The following is a 15375-nucleotide window of genomic DNA, read 5'->3' as shown; positions in this document are numbered from 1 at the left end:
AGCTTTGGGGTCCGAACAACTGTGGGGATAATGATGTCATTATCTAAAATAGGGAAGGCTAAAGTAAGACCCAAATCTGCAATATCCAAGTGGACGGGGCAGTAGCCCATAAGACCTAGGGGCTCAGGGGAAAGGTCCACATTGGCAACAGACACTCAGAAGTGGTGGACTGTATTTAATGCCTGGGGAGGATGAGAAATCCAGGAAGAGAGTGATACAGAAAGGGAAAGAGCCTGGACTGAGCTCAGGACATTCCAACATTTAGAGGTCAGGAGAAGGCAAAGCCACCCAAGGGGACAGAGAAGGGAGAAGGGACATTAGGAGAGCTCATGTCCCTGCGGCATTTGACCCTGTAACTACATGCACCATATCCTGTCCACGGCCGGGTCGACAAGTAGCTGAGCAGCTCCTGAGGCATCCATTTGTGCTCAGCGTCAACGACCCCTACAACACCAGGTTTTGGGCAACCAAATGACGTAGCAGAAGTCACCTTGTCTAATCCTTCCCAAGAAGTTCTGTTAGTCCCATTTACAGCTGAGGAGACTAGAAGTCAAAAAGGTACAGTAACTCACTCTCAATCACATGTGTTTTTAGCCCCCCCCTGGACCTGGAATCCTGGAGGGGCTGATTCCACGTTCCCACTTTTTCCACAGTGCCCTTGGCCTCTTGTGTTAGGCCCGTTCAATGCCCAGCACAGGCTCTGTTCCCATTGTGGCAGGAACAGCTCATCTCTTCCCAAGCTTACGCGAAATGCTTTCACATCTGCTGCTGCGTTTGGTATGGGCGGGAGGGAGCTAGCATCACTCACGTAGGGCAAGTGACTGTCAAGGTCCCCTACCCAACCAAGGGCAGAACCAGCGCTGGTACCCGGAGCCCCACACTCCTCGTCCAGGGCTTTCACACCTCACTTTGTTTATCCACAGCCAAGGTGCTTCCCCAGCTGGCAGCCATAGTCAAAGCAGCAGCCCTACGCGGTACAGAGGGGCAATATCATTACTCTCATTGTACAGATTAAGACTCGGAGGCTCAGGGAGGTTCTGCGATTTGACCAGGTTACACAGCTAGAGAAGGCTGAGCCAACGATAAACGCCTGGTCTCCCGAATCTGAGTATGACCGAGGTGAAAGAAGTAATCTATACCCGACTTAGCCATTTTTTCTTTCTTACATAACAACCTTTCCAGCCCACGAAAGAAAGAAACTCCAGACAGGTTTGTGGAGTTCTCCCAAGCGTGAGTTTGCCAGTCAGAATTCTGTAATAGGGCCATAATCATTCAAGAAGTTGACATGATGAGAAGGGGACCTTCTGTGTGCTGTGCCAATTTAAATTATTATTTTGCTTAACCATCAAGATCCTTTAAAAAGAACCTTTGAAACATATTTTTGCTTTATTAAGCCGTCCACTTCCTCACATGCCCTGCTCTTTTTTAGAAAAATTCAAAACAACAACACTGAAAAGCCCTTCCCCCGCCCCAAATATTTCCTTCCATTTCCAAGACACAGAGATGCTGACACACGGGCGTGAAGTCTGGAGTCAGGCTTTGGGTGTCTGACCTCTTCAGAAAAGAAAATGAAAACATTTCTGGGTGTTCACACTTTCCCCCAGAAAGGACAGACACCACACTCTTGAACCCAGATGAAAAGAAAGGTAATTCATTTCATGCCTAAGAAACATTCTTGGTCGTGTGTCATGTTCTGGGACAATTGATTCCATTTGTCACTGCAAGTTTCAGGAAGGGTGGAAATATGCTTCCCCCACCCCCGCCTTTGGGGCACAGAAAAAGTAAGTCGGCGTTTATTTTTTCCTTAAAAATAAAAACAACCACAAAACCAGGTGTAATGATGATGTATTTAAACAGCGTCTTGGCTGTTTCGCCTGCTGTCCGCGCAAGCTCCAGGGCTTGGCTCAGTATAACCCACCTGCTTGGGGGAAGGGACTGGGTACAAGCAAGAGTGTCCCTCTGTTATAAATGTTAGTTACAATGTGCAACTGACCTGGTGATGTTAATTTCATAGGGCATAGCCCAATGGTGGTGGAGGGGAGAGAATTCCCTTACAGAGACGGAAATTAACACTAGGACCAGGTCCCTTTTCTCCCCTTCTGCCCCACTGCCCTGAAACCTCAAAGAGAGATGTCTTAAGTGCCCGGAAAGGAGCATTAAATCTTTGGTCTGGACAGGAATTCAGCATTTGAGGAGATGTCACTAATAATCCTCTTTGAGTGTTAGTGGTGAAAATGGGGCCCAGGGGGAGAGCATTTTATGAGGAGAGAGCTGGAATGAGCCCCAGGGGAGCACGAAGAAACACAGATGAGGGGGGGAAGGTGACAATTCCACGTGAACAAAGAGGCAGGCAGTTTGTCATCACTGATCTGTCTTCAGGGGCTGCATTAGCCAGGCTCTCAAGAAAATTGGGACATTTCACCTTTGTGGCCCCAAACTAGGATCCCGGTGTGGGTCGCTCAGGTACCCCCTGCCGGCAAGGGGAGGTCTCGGGTCAGTGATAGGTTGTGGGCCAGGGTGAGGGCTGGAGTTAGGATTAGGGTTTGGTTTGCCCGAAGGTGGCTGTCCCAAGTGTCCACATTAGGAGCCTTTAAGCTGTTTGTACCAGGAGAGAAACAAACTCCCAGCATTGGGGCAGTCTGGAGCCTCGCTCATGAGAAAATGTTAGGCTCCCTCGTCTGGGCAGGAACTTCTTTAGTATTTTGACAATGTCAACATTTTAATGGTATCTTAGCTCTGCTGCCCTTATAAAAATATACTAAAGGGGAAGGATGTGATTTGTGGGAACAGAAGCTCCCTCCAGAGTCACTGCATCCGCACTAGGACCAAAGCATTTGTCCTAGTCCCAAGGCCAGGAAAGGCGGCGATATCCCTCTGGTGGTTCCCAGTGACAGGGAAGGATGCCTTGTGCCCCTTGGACAATGAAGCCATGGTCATGAGTGGGCAACAGAATCACAGGGAGATGGCTCTGCAAGCATGAAATGGGAGAAACATGATCTAGAAGGTGGGAACGAAGACAAGCTTGGTTTGCCAGAGAAACAACAAAATTCAGGGATGATAAAATGGAAGTCATAGTTCTGATGAGGTTGAGTAGTGATAAAGGAGGAGGAGGGGGCGAGGAGGAGGAGGAGGATGGGGAGGAGGGGGATGGGGAGGAGGAGGAAGAGGAGGAGGAGGGGGAGGGGGAAGGGGAGGGGGAGGAGGGGGAGGAAGGAGAAGACAGATGATAACAGCAGCTCTCACTTACAGAGGGCCACTTTGGTGGCAGGCACTTCATACATCTTTGTCACTTAATCTACACAACAGCCCTATGAGGATGGAATTCATCTGACCGCCCAGAGAAGGACACTGATGCTGTGAGAACTCAGGTTACCCAACATCACACAACCGGGAGTCACAGAGCTGGGGCTTAACTCCAAGTTTGTCTGGCTTCGGAGCTACGCCCTTTTCTAAACCATGCCGCTGTCTATACCAGTAGCTTTTAAACTTTTTAAACCATGACTCGTCATGAAAAAATTCATTTTCCATCATGATCCGGTTTGCACATACGTACGTGTAAGCGTGCATACCACTAAAACATAAGTTTCATGAATACTTTTTGCTACATGCAATGCATTTTGATTTTTAAAAATTTTATTCTACTCTCTTGCATTGAGAGAGAGAGAGAGAGAGAGAGAGAGAGAGAGAGAGTTATACTACTAAATTAGTTTCATATCCCCCTGATGGGACTCAATCTGTATTTTGAAAAAAGTTTTCCTTTCCTCTACTCGATGGCAGTTGATTTGAAATGTTTTTCAACTTCCTGCTTGATCTTGCTGGATGCTGGGCAGCATCTCTGCTTCTGAGGCATGCTGCTACTCATGCACTCAGGACCATCCCTCTGGTGGAGGGGGTCATCATCAATCAAATATTTCAGAAATTACAAATATCTGACAAAGCCATTTGCTTGGAGAACAGTCAGTCCAGGAAACCATCCAGAAAACATAACCGCTGATCTCAGGCACCAACTAATACAATATTTTAGGCAGTTGACGCATGCTTGCAAAAGAACTCTTTTCACTGCTTTCGGAGCCTAAAGGACTCCTCTCGCCTCACGAGGCAGTGTGTGCTCACCACCTAACAATAACGCCAGAGGGAAAGAAACACACAAGGTCACGTGGGGAATCCATCCACCCACCGTCAAGACTCACGTTGCCTTTCTCAATTTTTCGTGAGCACACCTAGGATCTGAAATTGGACTGCTCTTTAGGGGAGGGTGTGTGTCTCCACCCTTGTCTGGGATTTCGGGGACAAATCTGTTTCGACAGCTAGGGACAGTGACAGGGTTGGTTGCATCAGGGTCGGGTCATGGAAAGTGAAGTCCAGATCAGATGGCTCAGCACGAGTCAGCCCTGATGAGCCGTGGACTCGGTGACTTCACTCCAAGCAATGTGCACGCTAATTGAGAAAACATGTTCCTGTGATGGCCTCATGCAAAAATCCAGATTTACGAATTTTTTTTTTATTCCTAAGAATTCCTTGAATATTTGCCGTGCGTGTCTATACAGCCTCCCGGAGTCCTTTTCCTTCTTACTGAGTAGAGCTGTGTTTTTCTGCTGTGGCTCAGGTCAGGTTTTTAAAAGGGTGGGATCCTGATGGAGAACAAGTAGGCAGGTGGCCACAGGCCGTGGGGAGAAAGAGGAGGAGGGCTAGAGATGAGAAAAATAACTACACCTTCTGTCCTTTTTCTGGGGCAGAAAAAGCGACTGAGACCCAAGTCCTTACAAAGCAATGATCCACAAAGCTCAGCGAGGGGCCCTTCTCCTTCATGCTTCTGGCTCTGTATTCTTAAAGCCCCCCCTCGAGCTGGCCAAACCCCCACCCACCCCAGCCAGCCTGAGGAGCAGGCTTACTGGGCACTCCTGCATTGCAGGTTCTGGGCTAAGTTTGGGCCTTCCAGCATCCACTTCTCTGACCTCGAGACTGCCCGCTAAGATTGGCATTGTGATTCCCTCTTACAGATGAGGAAACTGAGGCACACAGGGATTAAGGAGCGTGGTCAGAGAACCAATAAGAGGTGGAACCATGGGATCGGGAGCTAGTTCTGTCTCTTTGTGTGCCAAGGTTCTTTCTATATCCAGCCCTACCCCCCACCTCCAGGAAGCCCCCCTGGAGTGCACCACATCATTCAGACCGCTCCCCTCCTGGGGCTCCTACAGCCACCACATTAGCACTTCTTCAGCTAGCTCCCCTGGTCCCATCCTCATGCTGCCCTCGACTGCTCCAAGTGTGTTAATCTAACTGAGAAGATAAAAAAGCCTGCTGACAGATTCTGTTGGGTCTGCATGGGTGTTTTGAAAGTGAGGACATAATACATTTAAGCTCAAAGTTTTGACTTCTCTTGAAAAGTTGGAAGACCTGGCCACATTGGGCCTACAATCCCGCAAAGCGACAGACGGCCTGTCCCCTTTGGACGGGGTGCACTCTGGAGCTCACCGTGGTCCCCACCAGCCTCTGGACTTACCTCACTTACGTTATCTGATGAGCCTGTAAAGCCATTTCAATCTCGACTCCTGAGCAAACTCCTTGATGAGATGGGATCATGATTTATATGGATCGTGAACCCCCCCATCGCACCCAGTCTCCCTGGTTAGTGCCTCAATAAAGAGGCTGAGAAAAGGGAAAATCAATCTACAGGCCTGACGTCTGGGGGACCTGCCTCCCCAGTGGGGTGGGGGCTGTGTCCCCTTTAACCACAGGCTATAGGTGGTTCAGTGACAGCTACTCAGCCAGGGACCCTTGGTCGGGAGAAGCACAACCGGCCTGCTGTCATAGAAAAATTCACTTCCTCCTTCTTTCTCCTCTTGTAAACTTGATAAGATACATAAAATCCCCAAGACACAAGTGGTTGGAGGAGGAGGCGTTGGTATGTGGGGTAAGGAACCAAAACACTGTTAAAGCTGCCAGTGCAAATGGCCATTCTCAAGAAATGCCTTATTTAGAGAGCACTGCCTAACGTTGCTGAAGTAAAAGTCTGAGGAGAAGTTGGCCTCTGAAAGAAAATTATCCACGCGTCGTCTTTCCCCTGGACGTTATGAGGCAAAAAGAATTCAGAAATGAAGGCTTTGGTTAAAATTCTATCAAAATGAGTCTGTTAATTACAGAAGGTCCAAATATAGGTGAGTAAGTTCCTAGAAAAGCCTTCAATGCTGTTAAAGAGATTTCTTCCCTCAATGCAGCAAAGCTTTAGATAGAGACGCAGAGATCTCAAAAGCGTAAGGATGGGTGGCTCAGTAGGTTAAGCGTCCGACTCCGGCTCAGTTCATGATCTCATGGTTCATGGGTTCGAGCCCCACGTCGGGCTCTGTGCTGACTGTGTGGGGCCTGCTTCGGATTCTCTCTCTCCCAATCTCCCTACCCTTCCTTCCCTCAAAATAAATAAATAAACTTTGAAAAGGAAAAAGCGCAAAGCTGATATTGTCTGACCTGAAGTGAAAAAGCATGATGGGATGACCTCCTCAGATGAGTCCCTCCGAGGGAGAACATGAGGGAAGGAGAGTCGTGCCTGCGCAGTGCCTCCCGTGTGCCCAGCAGGTGCTGGCGTGCGTCCCACTTACTATGCACCACAGCCTGAAGGAGCGGGTACTACTCTACTGTTACTTCTGTTTCATGGAAGAGGACCCCAAACCACAGGTGACCCCTTGCAGCTCTCTCTGCTGGGTGGTCACCCCTCTCCCCTCTGTCACCTGTGTCACCTAGTCCAGCATCTCGTAGGCAGTTAGAGCCCAGCATGGCTCCAACTTCAAAACCACCGTCCAAAGGGACCCTGCCTCTCTTGGCATCTCCCACACACCTCGGGGGTCCGACACCTGGTTATTGACAAGGATGAGGTGGTAGCCCAGGGACTCAGCCTCCGAGCCAGGTCTGCCCGAGTCCAAACATGGGATGGCGTGTCACCAGATTGAATGCAGCACGTCACCAACCCCGGCTACCGAAGGAACAGCCAGAGGAACTGGGAGACTCAGCCCATCTGTACTAAGTGGTTATCGGGAAACGATTCCGGCAGTGGTGGATCCTAACTGCCCTCGGTGTGGGGTGGCTTGGGCCGTTCCCTCCCACTGACTCGGGAGCCAGGTCCTTGCACTTGCAACCCTCCACCTGCAGAAGCCAGTGCAGGAAGGTGCCAGAGCATCTCCAACTGCTTTGCCTTGTGGTCAGTTTTCGGGAAAACCCTGACTGACTCTGACTAATCCTACTACTAATGAAAAGACTCTCTGCATGTGGAAGGGGTTGGCCCAAGTCTTGGGCAACTTAAAAAGCCACTGCTGCTGGTCCCACCTGACAGACTGCATCACCAGACCATTCTTGGCCTCATCAGGGATCTCCTTAGGTCTCCTATGTCCTTCCCCCACCACCTCATTAAGAGTCAACTCTAAACCCTGCCAGCCCTTTTCTATTACTTGGGGGCAGGGGGAGGGGTGTAGCAAGCAGGTGTTTCTAGAACACCCTCCCAAGATAGCATTCATTTCAGCCCTCTGCACTATGAATAATCAACCGGTTCCATCTTTTGTCCTACAGTGAGAGCTTGGGGCAGGGGTAAGTATAACATGAGCTGTTCTCCTTGAGAATAAACCCAGTGTTCCAAGCACCACCCCCTCCAGTGTAGCATTGCTGGCTGACTTTTTTCAATCAAATGTCACATTTTTGATTCCCATTTATTCTCACAGCTTGGGCACAGTTGTATTAATTTGCTATCAACATGGCCCCATGTTGTATTAAGTGCCGGCAGTGCCGGAGAGGGTTCTGCCTTCTCATTCTCTCATTCAGGAAAGGGACCTCCTGGTGCCAGAGTGTGATCCATTTAGTAAAGGAAGGAAGGATTCCCTCCCAGAGCTGTGGACACCCGGGGCAAGCAGTCTGCCTGTGTTTTTAACAGCATATGGCAGGGAAGGAAAGCTGCCATGCTCTGATACCACCTGTCCCTTCCCCCCACTCTTGCTGGTTTTCTTTTCATGTGGGTCATTTGTAGTCATACTCCAGTGACAAAAGGGACAGAGTGATTCCTGGTGGGACCACAGCACTGAGGTTCCTGCCAACGGCCTCCTGGAGACTGATATGCTGGTTCTTGGAGATGAAGCCCCAAGTCAATGATTAAATAACTGATGCCCCGAGAGTGGGGCCTGGAAGAAAGGCACTTATTGGTAATTCCCAAGGGAATTTTTGACCGAGAAGAGTATTATCCTTCTAATAGGCATTTACCCATATACGAGGGGCAGTGGCGGGGGGTGGGGGAGGTGAATTTTTGGTTGTCGCCATGACTTCTGGCATTTATTTAGTAGGCAAGATAGGGATGCTAAGCTTCCTGCATTATGTAAGTAGGTCACACTTAACCAAGAATTGTCCCCAAAGTAAGTCCCATTGGGAAACACTATTAATTCAATACAACTGTCCTATAGATTGGAAAAGTGAAGCCTGACAGGTTGAGTGACTTGCTCAAGGTCACAAAGATTTTTTCTCTCCTGTCTCCCAACTCAGGACTACTACAGAACATTTGCCCACATTACAGCAAAAAAATGTCAAGAGATCATCTCAGTGTTTCAATCTGATTCCTACTATGTCAGAGTCTGAGGCCAATGGTCTATAGAGGCTCCTCAAAAACATGTAAAGCAGCCAATAGAAGAAGAATAAAAAACATCAGGAAGCTTGAGAAACTTTTTTATTGTATATTGTCATTATTCTGGTCTTGGCCAATCATTGTGGCGGAAGGTCTAGCCTCCTTGGTTCTAACAGTGACAATTCCATCCCTGTGCACACCTGATCTAAAGGCCGATGACTCCAAAGCCTTGGTTTCCCCAGCTGCATTTCTGCCTCAGGGCCATCCTGGTGTTACTGCTCTTTGGAGTTAGGATGTCAACCGTGTGCTCACTGTCAAGACGCAAGGTCCCTGGGAATGGGTCGGGGAATGGTCTTCCACCTACATTTATCTGCCTAATGCCCAATGCCACCATAAGCTGTTCTGTGACACTGGTCCATCATAGAGTTGATTTCTCAAGACTGGGTGAGCTTGAGAGCTGACAGTTTAGGTGGTGGTTTGCAAGATCGGAAGTGCCAGTCAAAGAAAGAGAAACCCTCTGGGAACATAGGTTTTATTTTGCTCAGACATAGCCAGAAAATTTTTTAAATGTTTTATTTATTTATTTTGAGAGCGAGTGTGACTGGGAGAGGCAGAGAGAGAATCCCAAGCAGGCTCCACACTGCCAGCACGGAACCCGACAAGGGGCTCGATCTCACAAATCAGGAGATCATGACCTGAGCAGAAACCAAGAGTCAGATGCTTAACCGACTGAGCCACCCAGGTGCCCCTAATACCCAGAGATTTTAAGTGAATCCTCAGCAAACCTTCCACTGCCTCCTAAGAGCAGAGTATTTGCTGCCAGCAAAGGTCTCCAAGGCCTGCTCGGGACCCCAAAATCCCTACCAGTTCTTACTGGGAGCAGATCAATGGCTGGGGCTCTGGTCCCTGGTCTTGCACTGATGTTGGCTCAGGGGTTTGGGCGTTGCCTCCGCTCCAGGCATAGTAGGGAAGAGCAGTAGGATGTCTCCTGGTAACTTCTCTGCAGCTCAATGCAACTGCCGCTGCAAAGGGCACTCGACTGTGCCGCAGGAGTGCTCAGTGCTTGTTGCAAAGTGAAGAGGTGAGACTTTCTCATCAGTTTCATCTCAGTAATGATGAGAAACTTCCCTCAGGCTCCAGCCCTGCCCTGCCATGCCCTACCCTCCCTGCTGATGTCGGCAGGCAGCCGGGGCCCCCTTCCTGGTCCTGGCCACTGCCAGGATTTCTCCACGGAGGAGAAGAAGAATGTCAAACCTCCCTCTGGGCCCCCAGCTGGGGGTGATGAGGGGTGGGTAATAGGAGGAGGTGAGAACCTCACTGCTTTGAGAAGGACTAAAGGTGCAGGAAGAGTCACCCAGACTAGGATGACTGTCCCCAGCGGACCCAATTTTCCCACTTGCTGGTAGGCTTGGGCTGCTTCAGGGGTAACAAGGCTGCCCAGGGAAGGGGTGGCCCCAGCAGCTGGTTATAAAATCCTCTGAGGGACTCCTACAAGTCCATCCACACATGAGTCCCCACACTCCTGGGACCTTGGTTTCCCATTTGTGGTGCCTCCTAACATTTTCCCCTTCAAGGCTGCCCTTTCTTTCACCTGCATAAAAACATTGGGGAAAGGAGGAGGGGTTTGGCAACACGTGACGCGAACCCCACCCCCTGCAACTGAGGGACCCAAGTATGAGGAACACCACGCGCTTCTTCAGGGAGTCAATGCCAGCAGCGCCAGACCCAGCCCCCAGACCACTCCTCCCCGCCCTCTCTGCCCAGTCCGCAGTCCCCTCTGAACCTCCGGGAACACTGCCCAACATGGATTGACATTTGGGTTGCCGAGGCTGACATATGACTTATTCCAGAATAAGATCCACAGAAGGCGCCCATCCAGATCTGATGTAGCCCTTTCCTCTGCAGAGGGAGAAAGTTTCAGACGTTCGGTAAAAAACCGAAAACACTGCGCAAGACGGGCGGGCAGGGCCCAAGTGCTGCTGCCCTTTCTGTGCTGCTCTGGGAGGGAGAAGTATTCCCCTCCAGCAGACTGAATTGGCAGCTTCAAGAGCCTGAAGACCCTGCAACGATGTCACTGGTGGGCCTTCCACCATCATGTGTGAATTTGCAGAAGGCAGCTGGCCCTGCACGTGGAGGGGAAGAGGGGGCTGGCCCTGGCAGTGGGTGTGCCCACAGGATGGAGCCAGGACAATTAATCAAGTGCCTTTTCTCCAGGATTTCCATTGGCCTCAGATGACAGATGGGGCAGAGGCACCCAGGAGAGCACTATTTCGGTTTCCAGCTGGGAACGTGCACTAAGTTTTCCTTAATACCCACAGCACCCAACAGGCTTTGCTGTAACACACTTTAATGCATGAAACACCCATAAATTATCCTTCAAACTGTTACAACTTCCAACCTGGAACAACTTGGAAAAACCAGCCTAGCAAGCAGGATCTTTTTTAATCTCTCAAGTCACAAGGGAAGAGAAAGTTCAAGCAGAAAACACCTTCCATGAGAATCTCAGAGATTTTTTTTTTTTTTTTTGAAAGGAGAGTTGTAATCAAACACTGCTAAGCCGCTTGTTCGTGTTGACCCAAAGATGCCGCTTCGTGACCTCTGAGTCCTCTCTCTGCCTCCCCTCTGTCCTTGCCGTCTGGACCCAAGGCGCTGCCCGCCCCACCCCTCCAGCTTCTCCTACACCTGGCAGCAGACAGCTGGAGGTGAGGCCTGTGACCCAAGTAGCCGGGTTAAGCTTTGGCGACTTCGGTCCAGCGCGGCTCCTTGGAGGTCCCCTGGTGCACAGGCTCCTTCTATCGAGCCCTGGGGCCCTCACTAGGGTCTCCCAGCCCTCCAGCGACTCGCGGAGGAGCCCAAGGACCCTTACTCGGTTCCCTGCACCGCTTCCAGTGAGCCCTGCCCGGCTCATCCCCTCACCTGGGGGCGACGTAGCACTTTCCGGACTCCGCGCACACACCAGCCCGCGCGCGCTACGCACTCGCCCGCCGCGGCGCAGACCACCATTCCTCCCGCCCCGGCGCGCTCGCAGCCCGCGCATCCCTCTCTCTACGCTCTTTCGCGCTCCCTCACTTGCGCGCGGTCCCCTTCTCCCTGGAGCTGGTAGTCCCTGGCACAGCCGTGGCGGCCACTGCAGGCTCCAGGGATGCCTCCCGGACTTCGGGCCATCGGGAGACCCGGAACTCCTCGACCAAAGAGCTAGAGAGAGCGCTGCTCTCCCGGACTCGCCCGCCTGCCCAGGCTCCCGCGCTCCCACACCCACTCGGGACACTGCTGCACTTCAGCCCGCGGGAGCCTCGGGGGGTGCCCGGAGATCTCGCCAAAACAGGATCCATGCACTCTCTCCCGGGGAGCCCAACCGCGCCAGCCCGCGCCCCCTGCCCGCGCTGCGCCCCTCTCCGCGCTCGGTTCGGGGCAGCCTGACTCACCGCTGCGCTCCCCTCCGGCTCCCAGCGCTCTCTGCTGTGCATGAGCGCCGAGCTGCTCTAACACAAGCTTCTTGAATTCTTAGCCCCTCCTCCCGGACTCCTGAGTCACTCACTCCAAATCCTTCCCCCCACTGCAACCCTCCCCAGCCCCGGCCCAGCACCTGCTCTGGTGGGCGGAGGTGTCGGGCTATCAGGGGTCCTGGGTGTTACAGATCGATAGCTCCCGGGAGGGCCGGCTCCACACAGCCAGGGAAGGGTTCAAGTCTCCGGAGGTCAAAGGGAAACGCACGGGGGTCGGAGGGGCCGCGCCCGCAAAGCCTGGACGGGGATTTTCTGGGGCATCAGGCGGGGGTGCAGGCTCCGGACGCCAAAGGGCCAGCAGGCCGTTGTGGGCGGAGTTGCCCGGAGCTCCCCGCACCTCCCCGCCCTTGCCTCGCGCGTCGCCTGCAGCCAGAGCTCCCGGGGTCCGCCCGACGTCACGCTCGGTGCCCTAGGCTCTCTGGCTGCCTCTGCTCCTAGCAGCCAGAGAAAAAAGCCAAGAGAGCTTTCCGCCTGGGACGCCACCCGACGCCCGGGGAGAAAAGGGCACCCAGGGAAGCTTGGCGAGATGCAGGTGCGGGGCTCCTCTGATTCAAGGGAAGGAGGCGTCTCCGAAAACCAGAACCAGCTAGAAGGCCCCCAGGCAGGGGCAAGTCGGCGTGGGGACAAGGGCTAGAGTACTTAGGCAGCAGGACTTAGATTCAGGGCTAGAACTTAAGGGCCCAGATTCCAGAAGCTTCCTTGCTGCGATCACTGATCCCTCTGAAATTGTAGGCGAATTTGTATGTCTGTGTTTGATGTGTGGATTTTTCTGGGTAGAGGGTCTGCAGCTTTCTTTAGCTTTGTAAGCGTTTGTCACTCTAAACTGATCTAGGCAGAAAGAGCCTCTGCCCAGCCTTAGGCCCTAAACAAATTCCTTCTTATCCTCACCGTGTGGACTTTAAGTGAGACAGGATCTCTGGGATTTCTTGGGTTCCTGGATTCAGAGCCTGACAGGGAAGCTCATCTGGATCCACAGCCTGCCCTTTCCCACCCCAGCCCCAAAGGAGCAAGGCAGATTTTTCACCAAGTGTACGTCATTAATTGCAATGTGCTGGGGGATCCATAGGTCTTTGAAAATTCACGCCCCCTCTCCCTCTGGGGTCCAGCTCTTCAGATGTCTTCACTTCTCCCTTGAATAAATTGTATGCTGAACCCCCACCCCGTGCCTGATGTCACAAGGAGGAACAGATGTGGGGACAGAGACAGAGAGAAGCAGAGACCCCCTTTTTGGTGAAGGCATGCCAGCACAATACAGGCGAAAGCCACCCTCGCGTACTGGGATTTAGTGAGACCCAGGAGTGACTTCTGTTGTCAATCCAAGAGTAGCCCTTTACCCCCAGTGCAGGTCACTTGAACACAGCGAGGCTCTGCTTAGGCATTTCCAACCCCCTTCACACATATTGGCCTGGGGTCTTCACTTCTTTCTGTTTTCACCTTTGCCCCCATACCTAAGTTCACTCCGTGGATGCATATTCTGAGAAGGATGAGGTAGGAAGAAAGCCCCAGAAATTAAAAGTCAGCTTTAGCTTTGGTATGACCTCGTTGTTTCCCAGCAAAGGCTCTTCCACTTCTGAGTTGTTCAGATACAGACTGGTGGCTGAACACACTTTGGAGGTGGGTGCAAACGACTGGGGACACCATAAATGGCCTTTCTGCAAAGGCGGCATCAGACTCAGGGTGATGCGTTAGGAAATTAGCATCGTCAAATAAACAAAGGAATTTCCAGACAATAGGACAAATTCATTCATCAATCGTGTCATGTAGAAACTTGTTCCAAAGCACCAGCCCTACCTCTTACCTAATAGCTGCCTGAGAATTTAGGGATGAAGTTGACAATTCTAGAATAACAGAGAATATGGTTGTTGAACGCGGAGCTTTTGTGTGCAAACTTGTGGCGTCACCCAGAAGGACAAAAGGATTTGGGGCACTTGTGGTTCTTTTTCATGTGGTGTGTAAGAGGGAAATTTAAAATGATGTAAGCAGAATATAAGCCTAGATGCCCCACCCCCCAAATTGTTGATTGTATTCTGATGGCACATGTTGGTTTAATAAGAGCTCTTTCCAGCCCTGTGTAACTCTGCTTCTGTCCCTGGACTTTAAGGATCTCAAGTAAATGACATGTAAATGGCATGTAAATGACAAACAAATAAACAAACACTCCAAAGATTACTTTTTGAGCACTTACTGTGTGCCAGGCACTGTGAGATGGCCGTAGTCCCTGATCAGAGTTCATGTTCTTGTAGGAGCTGGATTATTAGTCCCTACCCACGTGTATCACAGTCTCCCCAGGTCCTGGTACGCGGTAGGTGCTCAGTACATGCTTGCTGAATCCAAGAGTGGTCAGAGCCATCTGTGGCTGTCAGACAACCCATTCACACTGCATCGGTTTCCAGCAGGTTGAGGATCAGGCTGACCCTGGCACAGAGACCACAGGCAGGTATGTCTTCGCTTGCCTTTTCCGTTTCCACGAAAGGCCCCAAAGGAAATGTCCTTCTCCTGGGTAATTGAGACAAGGACTTTAAGGCTTGGACCGGCTATGTTTATAGGAATGCAAAACAGTTGAGGGACAGCGGGCAGAAGGAATGGTGCAGACAGGCAGAGGATAAGAATGTTTTTCTGTACTAGATTTTCTCGAAAGAGCTTTTTATCTAGGGTATCAAAATAACCAGCAGCTGATGCATTTGCTGCCTTGGAGGACAGATTGTGGCGTGTGCAGAAATTGTTGTTATTTCTGAGGATTCAGAAGCCTGCAGCCGTCGAGTGCCTCATCAACAGCGACACTCAGCCTAGCACAAGGCTCCTGCCTCTCCCTTGCTTCATTCCAGAAGCCAGGACGAAGTGCACATGCTATTTAAAACACCAGGAGGCTCGGCAGCGATCTGCCAGCACTGATGGAATCGCCGGATCTGCTCGCAATACGTGTGAAACAGAAATATTGTCCCGGTTGCTGGGGGAGGTGGTAGCTTCGGCTCCAAGTTGTTTGGTTTTTTTTTTTTCTTCCTTCTAATCAGCGTGGAGAAAGGCTTCAGAAGAGAAAACGCTTTGTGATGCTCACTGAGATGACATGGCCCAAATCAGAGATGATTCCTTCCTCCCACCCCCTGCCACCTCATTGACATAGGAGGAAGCAGGGGCCCGGCAAGGACGAGGGCTCAGCCAAGTACAAATGGCCAGGGTCAGGGCCAGAACTTGGGCCTCTTCTTTCTACCACCCTCTCTGAAAGAGGCCGAGGGAAAGACCTCTGGCCCTAGCCTTCGTGGGGAGGCTGGTACCTGA

At 51.3% G+C, this 15375-nt stretch overlaps 1 protein-coding gene across 2 annotated transcripts in view; it reads right to left on the bottom strand.

Annotated features, from left to right (window-relative positions):
- NGF (nerve growth factor) overlaps positions 1-12393 on the bottom strand; it is a 56525-nt gene extending 44132 nt beyond the window's left edge. The window contains exon 1 of one of the 2 annotated variants that reach the window (XM_060625706.3): positions 12180-12393. The gene's annotated coding sequence lies outside the window, so the exon portion shown is untranslated. Of the gene's footprint in view, positions 1-12018; positions 12092-12179 lie in introns of those variants that run through there. The other variant, XM_060625707.3, reaches the window with a different exon arrangement.
- Between the last annotated feature and the right edge of the window lie 2982 nt (positions 12394-15375).

The sequence above is a fragment of the Panthera onca genome, chromosome C1 (assembly GCF_046562875.1).
Source record: "Panthera onca isolate mPanOnc1 chromosome C1, mPanOnc1 haplotype 2, whole genome shotgun sequence".
Lineage (NCBI taxonomy): Eukaryota > Metazoa > Chordata > Mammalia > Carnivora > Felidae > Panthera > Panthera onca.
This window is presented reverse-complemented; position numbering and strand designations above follow the sequence as displayed.